Genomic DNA, 12928 nt, shown 5'->3' on the forward strand with positions numbered 1-12928 from the left:
GATAGTATGAGAACCAGGAGAGAACAGTCACAAATAACCAAAGAAGAAAGAATATACAGGAGTGTTCAACAGTGTCAAATACAAGGTCAAGAAGGATGTCAAATAAGTCAAGGATTTGTAAAAGATAGTCAAATTAAATGGCTAACTAAAATAATCACTAATTACATTGGGGAGCAGTTTCAGCTGAGTGATGAGGTTGGAAGCCAGTTTGCCAAGAGTTGAAGAATGAAGGGCATGTTTCATCATGAGGTCTCTGGAATCATGATTGGTCATTATGCTGATCAGAATTCCTGTCTTTCAAGAGTGTATGTCTTTACAATATTACTGTCACTATATATATTGCTCTGATTTTGCTCAGTTCACCTTACATCAGTTTATTTATATAAGTCTTGCCAGATTTCTATGAAAATTCCCTCCCAACTCTTCCCTCTTTTAAAGTTTCATTTTTTTTTGAAAGACACCAATATCTTGTCAGTTTCTCAGGATTGTACTTATCTTTTTTTTTTATTGTAAATTTTTATTGACAGAATGAGAAAATTTTAGAGTTGGAAGAAACCACTGAGGTCATGTAGTCCCAACAGTTTCCCCAACCCTAACTCCTTTTTACACATGAATAGGCCTTTAAGATTTTAGGTGACTTACTCAAAGGCATCCTAAGTCTCCTGACTTATAGTCTTAGGATTCCCTCCATTACCAAATTTCCTTTGACCTACTGGACCTGTATTGGATTTATTTCACTAACTCCTTAAAAATTTCAAAAGTGATTGTACTTATCTTTAACCTAGACTCTTTACTATCCCTCATTCTCCACATTTCTTACAGCATAATAGTATTCCATCATGTTTATACTTCATAACCTGTTCAGCCATTCTCAATTGGTGAGCATTTTGTTTTCAATTCGTGCTACTGCAGAGCTGTATTTATTTTTAAAAATCCCATGTTTTTTGCTCAGGACTAATTCCCTTCCCCTTATTTCCTCTTTTTCCTTCTCTAACCCTTCCCTTTTGCTTCATTGATGAATGATGTGTATTTCTGAATCCCTACTGTGTATGTAGCCTTCCCTCCTTTGACCACTTTAGATATGAATAAGATTCAAATGTCAGCTGTTCCTTCCATCCCTCTTCCTTATTTATATATTCTATTTGTTCATCCTTAACATGTGGAAAAATTTGCCCTAATCTTCCTCCTCACTTCCAAGTATTCTGTATTCCCTTCTTTGACATTCTTTTAAGATCAAGATAGAACAGAACCACTTCCAGTCCTTCTAACTAGACTCCTTCTAGGACATTTAATGACTATGGAGAGGTGTCTCATCTTTCCATATATGAATGTAAATCTTTGTTTAGATCTTTATGATTGTTCATGGTTACCTTTTATGTTTCTCTTGACTCTTGCATTTATACTTCAAAGTCTCCTCTTAACTCTTATCTTTTCATCAAAATGCTTAAAAGTCCTCTATTTCATTAAAAATTCATTTTTCCTCATATAGCATTATATTAAGTTTTGCTGAGTAAGTTACTCTTAGTTATACTCCTATATCTTTAGGCTTTGGGAATAGCATATTCCAAGTTCTCCTTTCTTTTGTTGTGGTTATTAAATCATAAACGATTAGGGGAAGTTAGGTGGCCCTGGCCCTGGAATCAGTAGGACCTGAGTTCAAATCCAACCTCAAAGATTTAATAATTACCTAGCTGTGTGACCTTAGGCAAGTCACTTAACCCTACTGTTGTGCAAAAATCAAAGAAAAACTCATAAATGATTCTGACTAGGGTTCCTCAGTATTTGAATTCTTTTTTCCAGCTGCATGCACGCAGTATTTTTTCTTTAACCTGGAAGTTATGGGTTTTGGTTTTGATTTTCTTGGGAATTTTTTTCATTTTGAGATTTCCTGCAGGAGGTGATCTCCTAGGAGATCTAATTAGTTCTCTGGTTCTAAGGGATTTTTGCAGTTTTTTTTTATGATTTAATTATGATGTCTTAAGTTCTGTTTTTAGTCATGGCTTTTAGGTATTCCAGTGAATCTTAAAATTAGCTCATTTTGTTTTCTAGATTAGATGTTTTTGTTATGAAATGACATATTTCTTCCCTTTTTTCAGGATTGTGACTTTGTTTTTAGCATTTTTGTTGTTCATGCAATCTTAAGTTTTTATTTGGATCATTCTAATTTTCAGGGAATTTGTTGTTAGGGTAACGTTTTATATCTCTTGTTAGTAATTCTTGCTTCTACAGTTTCTAATTTTTCCCCTAAGTGTTTTAATTTCATTTTTAAAAAATAATTTTTAAGCTTTTTTAAAACCCTTGCTCCACCTTTTTCAGAAATCCTAGTAGAATTTATACCCGATATCCATTTTACTTTGAAGTTTTGCTTGTAGATGTTATGGAATCATTCTCTTTTCATGGGTTTGTATCTTGAGCTTCCCATCAAGATGCTAAGACTATAAAATGGGATTCCTTTTTTGGGTACTTATTCTTCAGTCTACTTCTTGACTTTAGGGTTTTATGTTAAGATAGACTTTGCATACTGTTGCTTTCTTGGGGTATGGATTGTTGCGTTATTTCAGGATTTTAGAGACAATTCAGGCTGGTAACCTGAAAGCTTCAGTGTTCCCAAAGTAGTATAACTCAAGACAAAGTCTAATCGCTGCTCTTTTAGTTTGAACTCTAAAAGTTTCTGAGTTGGGTTTGTCTCCTTTAGAGTTTCGATAACTGTTGCTGACTTCAGCTATCAATCAGCAGGAAAGCTCTACTGATTCAGTACAACAGAACTATTGGCTCCCTTTTGATCTGGGACTGCTACTTTGGTTATTTCTCTGTAGGCTTCAGTCTGATTTGGTGGCAAAGACCCCATTCCACCCAGTTACTGCTTGCTTCTGAATGTGCGCTTTGCTCAGTAACTCCCTGACCAATCCCCAGCATAGAATGCTGTCTCTCAGCACAGGTTCCCTTCTCAGTCTGCCCTGGATATGTGACCCAGACTTGGGTAGCAAGTGAGAACCCATTGGTACCCTTTCCTATCCTAGGCCTGGAATTTCCTCTTGCTTCTTTCGAATTGGAATCCTTCCAGCAGCATATTCTTCACCAGACCTATCCCCAATGTCCACACACACACAAACCCCCTATGCTGATATGGGTTGGAAATACAACAATTCACTTTCATTTTTTTTCTTGGATTTCCTGATCAGGAATAAGTCTGGTACACTTTCTAAATCTGTTTGGAGGTCTTGGGAGGAGGGGAGGTGTACTTTTTTGAGTCACTAACTTGGAAGCACTCCAGTCCTTAAATTTATGCAAAATACACCAATAACAAGCTTATGAAATGTATTATCCAAAGTACTCTTTGAAAGAGTTAAGTAAAACATCTTTTGCGATCTAGAATTAAAAATGAAATGATCAATCAAAATAGAAAGATGCACCTTAATCTACAAGAACTTACTAAGAAAAAATATCAGATATTGATTTTTCTAATATAGATAAGAAAACTTCGCTAATCATAAAAAAAAAGGAAGTATTTTGAGAAATACCCAGGCATGGAGGGTAGCAAAGAAGGTATTGGAAAAGGATACTGAGTTTCAAGGGAGAAAATCTGAGTTCAAATCCTGACCCAAATACTTGAAATTTATCTGATTTGGGGGTTTTACCTTTCAGGCCAGTTTTCTTATTTGTAGAATGAGGGAGTTTCTACTACTACTTTATATATACACAAAATCTAATACAGAATAAATATTTAGTGACTGCTTGATTAACTGACTGATTACTAAGTACTATGTCACAAAAGAAGTATGTGGTTAGTGAAAAAAGTAAAAAAAAATTAATTCAAATACTGTCTCTAATATTTTATTTGTGTGACCTTCAACAAGTTGTTTTACCTCTCTGTGCCTTGATTTTCTCATATATAAATCAGGGATAGAATGTGGTAGACTAGAGATTTCCAAGATCTCTTTGGGCTCTAAAAGCTAGAATTCCTTGGGAATGACTACTGTTGGAAGACACTTGTGTTGAAAGACACAAAAAATAGAGATGTAAGTTATATATATAAATAAGTAAATATTTTACCTTGGTGAATAGAAAATGGAGTGAGGGTTCATAGAAACCAGTGATAAGTTAAAAAGGTTTCTTCACCTGTTTGTTGGGGGTTTTTTTTTAGGTTTTTGCAAGGCAAACAGGGTTAAAGTGGCTTGCCCAAGGCCACACAGCTAGGTAATTATTAAATGTCTGAGACCGGATTTGAACCCAAGTACTCCTAACTCCAGGGCCGGTGCTTTCTTCACTTTCTAGATAGTTTTGTAATCCTAAACATCATCTTCCTCCTTAATTTAATAACAATACTGTATAGTTCTACAAGATTTTCTAATCCTGAATGTTAAGTCTAAATTTCCACTACTCTATACACCTCATTTTAACTATAATTTTTTAACATTAGATATTAACTCAACATTTTAATGCAGTCCTAAAAAAATCAGATTTCTCTAATTTTAATAAAATATTTTTGTGCAAAAATGTTAAAGAATTAACTTCATAAAATATTACTTCTCACAATTATCACAGGTTGCACCTCTATTATTGCAGAACAAGCTTTTCCACTTACTCTCATCCCATGAGAGTCCCCTTTGTTTACATGGCTTGTGAAGGATTAATGACTTAACTGATGACTAGACTCATTAAAATTAATTGAGCAAGATGCTAATAAAATAAGCAATAAGATCAGATTTTTAAATGAAATTCCATGATGTGATGGTTCAGAAAGGTCAAGTCACATATATCTATGAAGTGAGTTTGGGCAAAATTCTTTTATTCACATACAATTAGGAAATAGTAAGAAAAGGGGCAGGGAATCCTGTCAAACAGATGGAGAAGAGGTAATGAATGAAAAAAAAAAAAAACCCTTAAATTTTAATCCTTTCCTTTCCTCAACATGCTCAAAAGAAAAAAAAAATTTAACTGCTCCAAATTTAGGGGTATCCAAGTATGGGGGCATTGTTAAAATATGGACAAAATCAATGAAAACTGATCAATGAAAAATTTTCTACTCTTTCTACAAGGCTGGCTTACTCAAATATATAAAAAAGATTATATATTATCTGAGGGCAAACTAAAAACTGTTTAAAATAGGCACAAGAGTTCATTAAATCAAACTTCAAAAAAAAGAGCAAGGTGTTAGACTGGGAAGATTCTGAACTAACATATGAGGTTTATAATTATATTATGCAGAAGTTATAAATTAGTCTTTGGTAATGATGAATAATCACTAATAAATGACCCATGACCACTTAGAACAAAGTGATATTTTTCCTTGTTTTAAAGCTAAACAAAGTTATGGCTATGGAACAAGAGTTCCTTAGTGTAATCTATGTTCCAAAAGTATTTTAAAACTCAGGACACTATTCTTTATCATTAAAAAATAAAAATCTGTATTCATTAAGGAAATATTTCAAAAATTAAACATTTTAAGGGGCGGCTAGGTGGTGTAGTGGATAAAGCACCGGCCCTGGAGTCAGGAGTACCTGGGTTCAAATCCGGTCTCAGACACTTAATAATTACCTAGCTGTGTGGCCTTGGGCAAGCCACTTAACCCCACTGCCTAGCAAAAATCTAATAAATAAATAAACAAACATTTTAAAGGCGGGGAGTGAGGATACTTTTCTTTAACATTGTTAATAAATGTAACTTTGTGTTAAGAAAATTCTTGTAATAAAAAAGTCATATACACACTAATTTAATGATAAAATATAAGGTTCAATTTATCCTAAATAAAACGGGGGGGGGGGGAATAAAGAAATCAATGGACTTCCATAATTCAACAAAAAATAATAGAACCACAAAGTCACATTTAAACAACAATTAGGATGATGGCTTAAGTTACCTAGAATTTTATCAGTAGGCAACATACCATGACTTCTGATAAATAACACTATCTTTGTAAAACAGTCAGTCAAGGTTAAAAGGAAAATATTTAGCCTCATGCTGAAAAAATAAAAATTAAACAATATACTTTATATTAAATTTCTGACGTTTATTATCTAAAATTGGTGGGAAGGCAATCAATATTGTCTTTTAGAGTTTTAACATGATATAAAGCCAAGGAGAAGTATGGACTAGTATAGGCTTATCAATACTTCCTGAAAGGGTAGCTATTTTTTTTGTATAAGAATACACAATATTCTTTGAACTTTTTTAAAAGTCTAATTCAAGGGATTACCCCTAAATATTGATAATTTCTTTTTTTAATTAAAGATTTTATTTGAGTTTTACAATTTTTCCCCCAATCTTACTTCCCTCCCCTGCCACAGAAAGCAATTTGTCAGTCTTTACATTGTTTCCATGTTGTACATTGATAAATATTGATAATTTCTAAAAAAAATTTCATCCTCCTATAGAAAAGTTGGGCTACCATATACTATATAGATATAATATACAACTAATATAGACACTATATATTATTACATAATGAGAACTTTTCAGCCTGAATGAACCACACATAAATCACATCAGAATCTTAGTGTTCTATCATTGTGACTAAGAAACAAAGATCTCGACACACATTCTAAAACGCTAGGAATGTTTTTTTTAGCAGTCAAAGAAGGAGGCAAGTCAAAAGCTGGACTGTTTTAAAAAGTGACGACTCGGCTATCTTTGTCCTGGGAGTAGGCTGCTTATAAACCAGGCAGTTCACAATTAAAATAGAAAACACGAATTTATTCTTAACAAAGTTCTGGCGTGGAACGATAAAGCATTTCCAATTCAGGAAAAGTCATGTTCCCCTGCCATAATGCAACAAGGAATGACATCAGGGAAAAATAAACTTCAATAAGAAACTTTTCCTATAGCATTCCTAACGAGTTTTGAAAAACAAGGGTGGGGGAGGGGGGTTAAGAGTTTGACAGCGGTAGAAAAACTAAAATAACTACTGTCAGAATGACACCACATGATTCCTCTCTCATCACATTCAATTTGGATCAATGTATACCATGGAAATAATGTAAAGACTGGCAAATAGCCTTCTGTAGGGGAGGGAAGTAAGATTAGAGGGAAAATTGTAAACTCAAAATAAAATCTTTAATAAAAAAATGACATATCACATGATTTCTCTCTCATGACACTCAATTTGGATCAATGTATATCATGGAAACAATGTAAAGACTGGCAAATTGCCTTCTGTGGGGGAGGGAAGTAAGATTAGAGGAAAAATTGTAAACTCAAAATAAAATCTTTAATAAAAAAATGACATATCACATGATTTCTCTCTCATGACACTCAATTTAGATCAATGTATATCATGGAAACAATGTAAAGACTGGCAAATTGCCTTCTGTGGGGGGGTGGAAGTAAGATTAGGGGAAAAATCGTAAAACAAAATAAAAATCTTTAATAAAAAAGGCATATCATAAGAGTAAAAATTAAAAAACAAACTATTGAGAATCGATTTTTTTTTTAAGGGGTGAGTGAGGGTGGGGAGAAGCAAGTTTTCAGAGAATGAAGCGGGCAAGGCGGGTCCCCAGCCGGGGCTGCTCGGCCGGCCTCGACGTTTCTCGGGGGACACGAGGCTGGGGTCTGGCCCCGCTGGGCCCCAGGCCTCTGGGGAAGGGGGAACCAGAGCTCGGGGAGGCAGAGGTGTCAAACGGCCGAGTCGGGAGGCGCGGGACCCCCGGGCTCCCCCCCGCCTCGCCGCTCACGGCCCCGGGGTGGGGGTGGGGGTGGGGAAGGAGAGCAGGACGGCTCACCTGTGTCCGCCGCCACGTCCGGGGGCTCGGGGGAGGAAGACGCCCACCGCGGTGGGGAGGCGCTGCCCTGCACTTCCCCTCCCGACCGCCGGCCCTCCGGCGCCGCCGCAGCTCCTCGCAGACAATTTGAAGTCAAACCCGCCAGGGTCACTTCCGGCGGCGGCCACGGCGTCCCAGGCGACATCGGCGCATGCGTGAGGGGAAAGGGAACGCCGCGGGGGCGAGGACGAGCGGGGCGTGCGCGCGCCCGCTCTCAATCCCTCGGACGGCGCGTAGAAGCCGGCGAGGGGGCGGGGCTGGCGGCGAGGACGGCGACCGGACCACCTGTCGCGAGAGTTCCGCCTCCCCGGCGCTCGGCCCCGCGCCCGAGCCGCACGTGGCGGGGTGGCGGGGACCTCCTTCTGTCTCTGTGTGAGGCGGCGTCGCCTCTTTCTCTAAGCCGAAAACAACGCTCACATTATATATATATATTATATATATATATATATAATATATATATACATATATATGTGTATATATTTATAGAGAGAGAGAGAGCATGCCCTGATGTGCGTCTGTATACACATATGTGTAAAATGTTATGCGTACCTTCACACGTGTTTGTGTGCGGTCATGTAATGTGCATGTTTATCTCTCCATTAAACATTGTTCATTATTCCCTTTTTATCCCTCTCTACACTCCTTCAACACACACACACACATATGCATACAGCATGCACATAACGGTGTATGCGGATGTGCGGTTGCCTCGTACACACACTTGTTTCAAAAGTTATCAAAGGGGCGGCAACAGGACCTGAGTTCATATGCGACCTCAGACCCTTCATAATTACCTTGGGCAAACCACTTAACCCCATTGCTTCGAAAAAAAAAAAATTATTAAAGCTTTAGACTGCCCTAAGACTTTTGGGACGCCCTGTAGTACTGCATGTTTCACCCCCGGGGCTCAGACTCCCTTTTTTCAGGTTTAGATTTCTGGATTCTACACAATAGGGCAGAGAGCCCTTGTATAAGGTTTAGGTCTGCAAGATGCTTTACATGTTAACCTCAGCTGATTCTCACCCCAGTCCTGTTATTGTCCCCTTTTATAGCTGAGGAGCTGAGGCTAAGAGGTTGTGTGACTTGTACAGAGTCACACAGCTGGGAAAGTGTCTACAGAAGGACTTGAACTAAGGTCTTCCAGTTAGTACTCTGACTGCTTTGTCCCATTACAAGTTCACCTGTTGTTACTGAAATAACTGTTACTGAAATAACCCCTCCACTTTCCCATCCTTGGCTAACCCTCCCTCTCCCACTTAAAATGCTTTCTCCTTGTCTCATCGCTTGCTGAATTTGAGGCCATTAGCTGAGCGATCCCAGTTTTCTTCTTGATTCACCCAGCAGCTTTCTGCAACTATCTCCTCCTTCATCTCTCCTGGAAGGTCCTTCTTATTGTCCTGGCAAAGATTTCTACAAATACACGTGATCTCATTCTAACCTGTTTCCTACAGCAGATTGCCCCTTTTATCATCTCTACTCTCATTTATCTTCAGTTTCTCCCTTTCTCCTGGTTGCTTCCTGTTTCCATCATCCTCAAAAAATCCTGGAATAGTCTGCCATTTTCTACTGAGACAACTAGAGTTGAGCAACTTGCCCAGGATCACACAACTAGTTCATGTTTAAGACTGGATTTAAATTTAGGAAAAGAAATCTTCCTGACTCCAGGTGAGGTCCTCTGTATAATGTTCTACCTAATTGCTCCATATAATGTAGACGATACACACATGAGTCTCAAAACAGTGTATGCATGTATACACCCATATATGTGTTGTGTGAATATATAGCAACTCCATCTGACTGTTCATCCTTAATTCATGATGTTCAAAACTGAAGTTATTGAGGCAGCTAGGTGGTGCAGTGGATAAAACACTGGCCCTGAAGTCAGGAGTACCTGAGTTCAAATAATTGCCTAGCTGTGTGGCTTTGGGCAAGTCACTTAACCCCATTTACCTTGCAAAATCATAAAAATAAATAAATAAACAAGTTATCTTGCCCTAGAAACTCTCCTCTCTTCCTAATTTCTCTGGGACTATTGAGGACATCACTATCCTCAGTTAGACAGATTTGGCACAACCTAAGTGTTATCCTTGACTCTTCACTCTACCTCCATGCCTGGGTACTCTCCCTTCTCATTTCTGCTTTCTGGCTTTCCTATCTTCTACTTCCAGCTAAAAATACCACCTTCTTTGACAAGTCTTTCCTGATCTCCCTTAACACTGATTTTCCCCCACCCCAACCTCACCCCTGGTTCTTGATTATGTGCAATGAATCCTATGAACTCCTTGAAACCAAACTGTTCTTGCCAGTCTCCCAACCTCTCATCTCACATCTCCAACTGCCTACTGGATAGCTCCCACTGGAGGCTCTCATCTGGTATCTCAGAGACATCATAAATGCAACATGTCCAAAACTGATCTGATTATCTTTCCCCAGAAACTATCCTCTCTTCCCAACTTCCCTATTATTGCTGAGGGTACCACCATCCTCTAGTTAGGGTAGATCACCTTAGACTCTATTTTTTCTCACCTCCCATGTCCAATCAATTTCCAAGAACTACCAATTTTCCCTTTATAACATCATGCTCCCTTCTCTCCTCTGACAGTGCCACCACCCTGGTGCAGGCCCTCATCACTTAACTACTAAGTTATTGCAATAATCTGTCATCCTGCCTCAAGCCTCTTCCCCACTCCAATCCATCCATCATTCAATTGTCAAATTCATCTTTGAAACATGTCTGACATCACACATATATCCTTCCCATTCAATAAACTCCAAGATCAAATATGAAATCCTCTATTTGGATTTTTCAAAACCTTTTATTAACCCGGGCCCTTTCTATACTTCCAAGCTTCTAATACTTTATTTTCTTCTACTTATTTTGCAATTCAGGACCCTGTTCTTTTTGCTGTTCTTCATATAAGACTCTCAATCTCTCGAATACATGTGTTCTCAATTGGTTGTCTCCCATGCTGGGAATTCTCCCTCCTCATATCTGCCTCCTGACTTTCCTGTCTTGACTAAAATTCTTCCTTTATGCAAAAAACCTTTCCTAGTCCTTAATTCTTAGTGAATTCCCTTTGAGATCACCTCCAATTTATTCCTTATATATGTTCTTTTACACACCTGTTTGCATGTTGTTTCTCCCTTTAGATTGTGAGCTCCTTGAGAGCAAGGACTGTCTTTTATTTTTCTTTCTATCTTCCAGATGTTAGCCCAGGATCTTGTACATAGAAGGCACTTAAGAGATCCTTGTTGACAATTTGGGAAACTGAGAGACTAAGGGATTGTTTTAGATGACTTAGAAACACCAAGTCACCACAAATGCTTTCTTCAAGAAGGCACTGAATATAGTTAGTAATAAAGAGTATCACATAAAAATGAAGCTGACTCAGTTATTTCAAAATCATGTCTGTATGCAATTATGACTAAATGAAAGTAATATCCTGAACAAAAGTCTAGAACAACTTAAAACAGTAAAATGAAAAGATACTGTATCATTAAAGTAGCTTCACCCTGACTTTGATAAATGAGATAGAGACTTTAAAAAGAGACAAAAGTAAATACATGAACTCTATCAGCATTTCTTAGGTATTATTGAATGCAAAATAGCTGCCTCAACAAGGAGGCCAAGAGAAGAGAAATCATATAAAGTAGTAAATTTTTATCTTCCAAAGCTAAATATAAGCCAATCAAAGTCAATTTCAGATTAAAATAGTTTATTTGCAAAGTATTATAGAGAGCAGAAGAGGAGGAAAGAAGATTGTGAGTAATATTGTCTTACAAAAGAATGAAAAAGCTATTACAAGATTAAACTTACACAAGAGAAATGAGAGGGACTTACATAAGGACATTTTTAATAGTAATTTGTGATAATGAGTAGATTTATCATAATTGAACTCTACCATCTTAATGCCACAGTACAGATGAATTGTGAAGAGCTATTGGATTGATAAATATTGAGGAAACCTGTGGTGAAAGCAATACAGTTTCAAAGATGCTTTCAAAACATCTCAAAGAGAAAAATTCATTCAGTAACCATTTATCAAACACCTATGGCATGCAAGAAACCATGTTAGGGAGAGGGGATGCAAAGGTAGGGCACAATAAAGCTCATGCTTATAATTTCTTTCTTTCTATTTTTTTCCATTTTTTGGTTTTGTTTAACACTCTTTTTTTGTTTTGTTTTTGTTTTTTAGTTTTTTTAGTTTTTGCAAGGTAAATGGGATTAAGTGATTTGACCAAGACCACACAGCTAGGTCATTATTAAGTGTCTGAGGCCAGATTTGAACTCAGGTACTCCTGACTCCAGGGCCGGTGCTCTATCCACTGTGCCACCTAGCTCCCCCCCCAACAGACTCTTGCTATCTTATGAAGTCATTAGTTTCTAGACTCCATTCTTTTTTTAGAGAAGAATTTTCTTCATTTACCTTTTGCACCGCCTTTTCCAACTGGTCAATCCTATTTTTTGAAAGAGTTTTCCATTTGACCCATTGAGGTTTTGAGAGAATTATTTTCTTTTTACATTTGTCCAATTGTATTTTCCAATGATTTGTTTTCTTGTTGCAAGGTGTTAATTTTATCTACCAAATTTTCCAATTGATTTTTAAACTTCTTCCTTATTTCTTCAAGGAAGTCCTTCTGTGCTGGAGACCAGATCATAGTCTCCTCAGAGGTTCTAGGTCTCTCTGAGTTAGAGTCTTTTCTTCCAAGAATTTTCCTATGGATCCACCTTTTCACTGCTCTTTCTTCATTTTACTAAGACCTTGAGTTGGGAAGGGGCTGGTTTACAGAAGTTTGGTGATGGGATCCCTAGAGGATTTGTTCACTGAGTGTAATATCTCCAGCTGTCCAGTAGGGGGTGCTGGTTGCTTTCGCTGGAGTGTCTGTGACCTTGATTGAGGCCCTCTCCCTTGGCCTGGAGGGAGTGATTGAAGTATTAAATACTTTTATCTTGGATCAATAGTGGGCTCCACCCTGGAGGAGGTGATCCCTCTCCTTATTGTCAGCTGAGGTGATTCTGCTGCTTGGCCTTAGCCTGGTAATGGTGTTTGTTCTGGGAAGAAGCTTCAACTGAAATGAAGGCCTGGACTCTTGATTTCCTCCCAACCAGAGGAGCCCAGGGATCTATGTCTGCAACTCTCCTCCTCAGAAATTCTCCCTCTAGCCCTGCT

At 37.9% G+C, this 12928-nt stretch overlaps 1 protein-coding gene across 1 annotated transcript in view; it reads right to left on the reverse strand.

The window, feature by feature from the left end:
* The window catches only part of KATNA1 (katanin catalytic subunit A1), a 38559-nt gene extending 30570 nt beyond the window's left edge, over nucleotides 1-7989 (reverse strand). The window contains exon 1 of the mRNA XM_074187802.1: nucleotides 7719-7989. The gene's annotated coding sequence lies outside the window, so the exon portion shown is untranslated. The remainder of the gene's footprint in view (nucleotides 1-7718) is intronic.
* Between the last annotated feature and the right edge of the window lie 4939 nt (nucleotides 7990-12928).

The sequence above is a fragment of the Macrotis lagotis genome, chromosome 5 (genome assembly GCF_037893015.1).
Source record: "Macrotis lagotis isolate mMagLag1 chromosome 5, bilby.v1.9.chrom.fasta, whole genome shotgun sequence".
NCBI classification, from domain to species: Eukaryota; Metazoa; Chordata; class Mammalia; order Peramelemorphia; family Peramelidae; genus Macrotis; species Macrotis lagotis.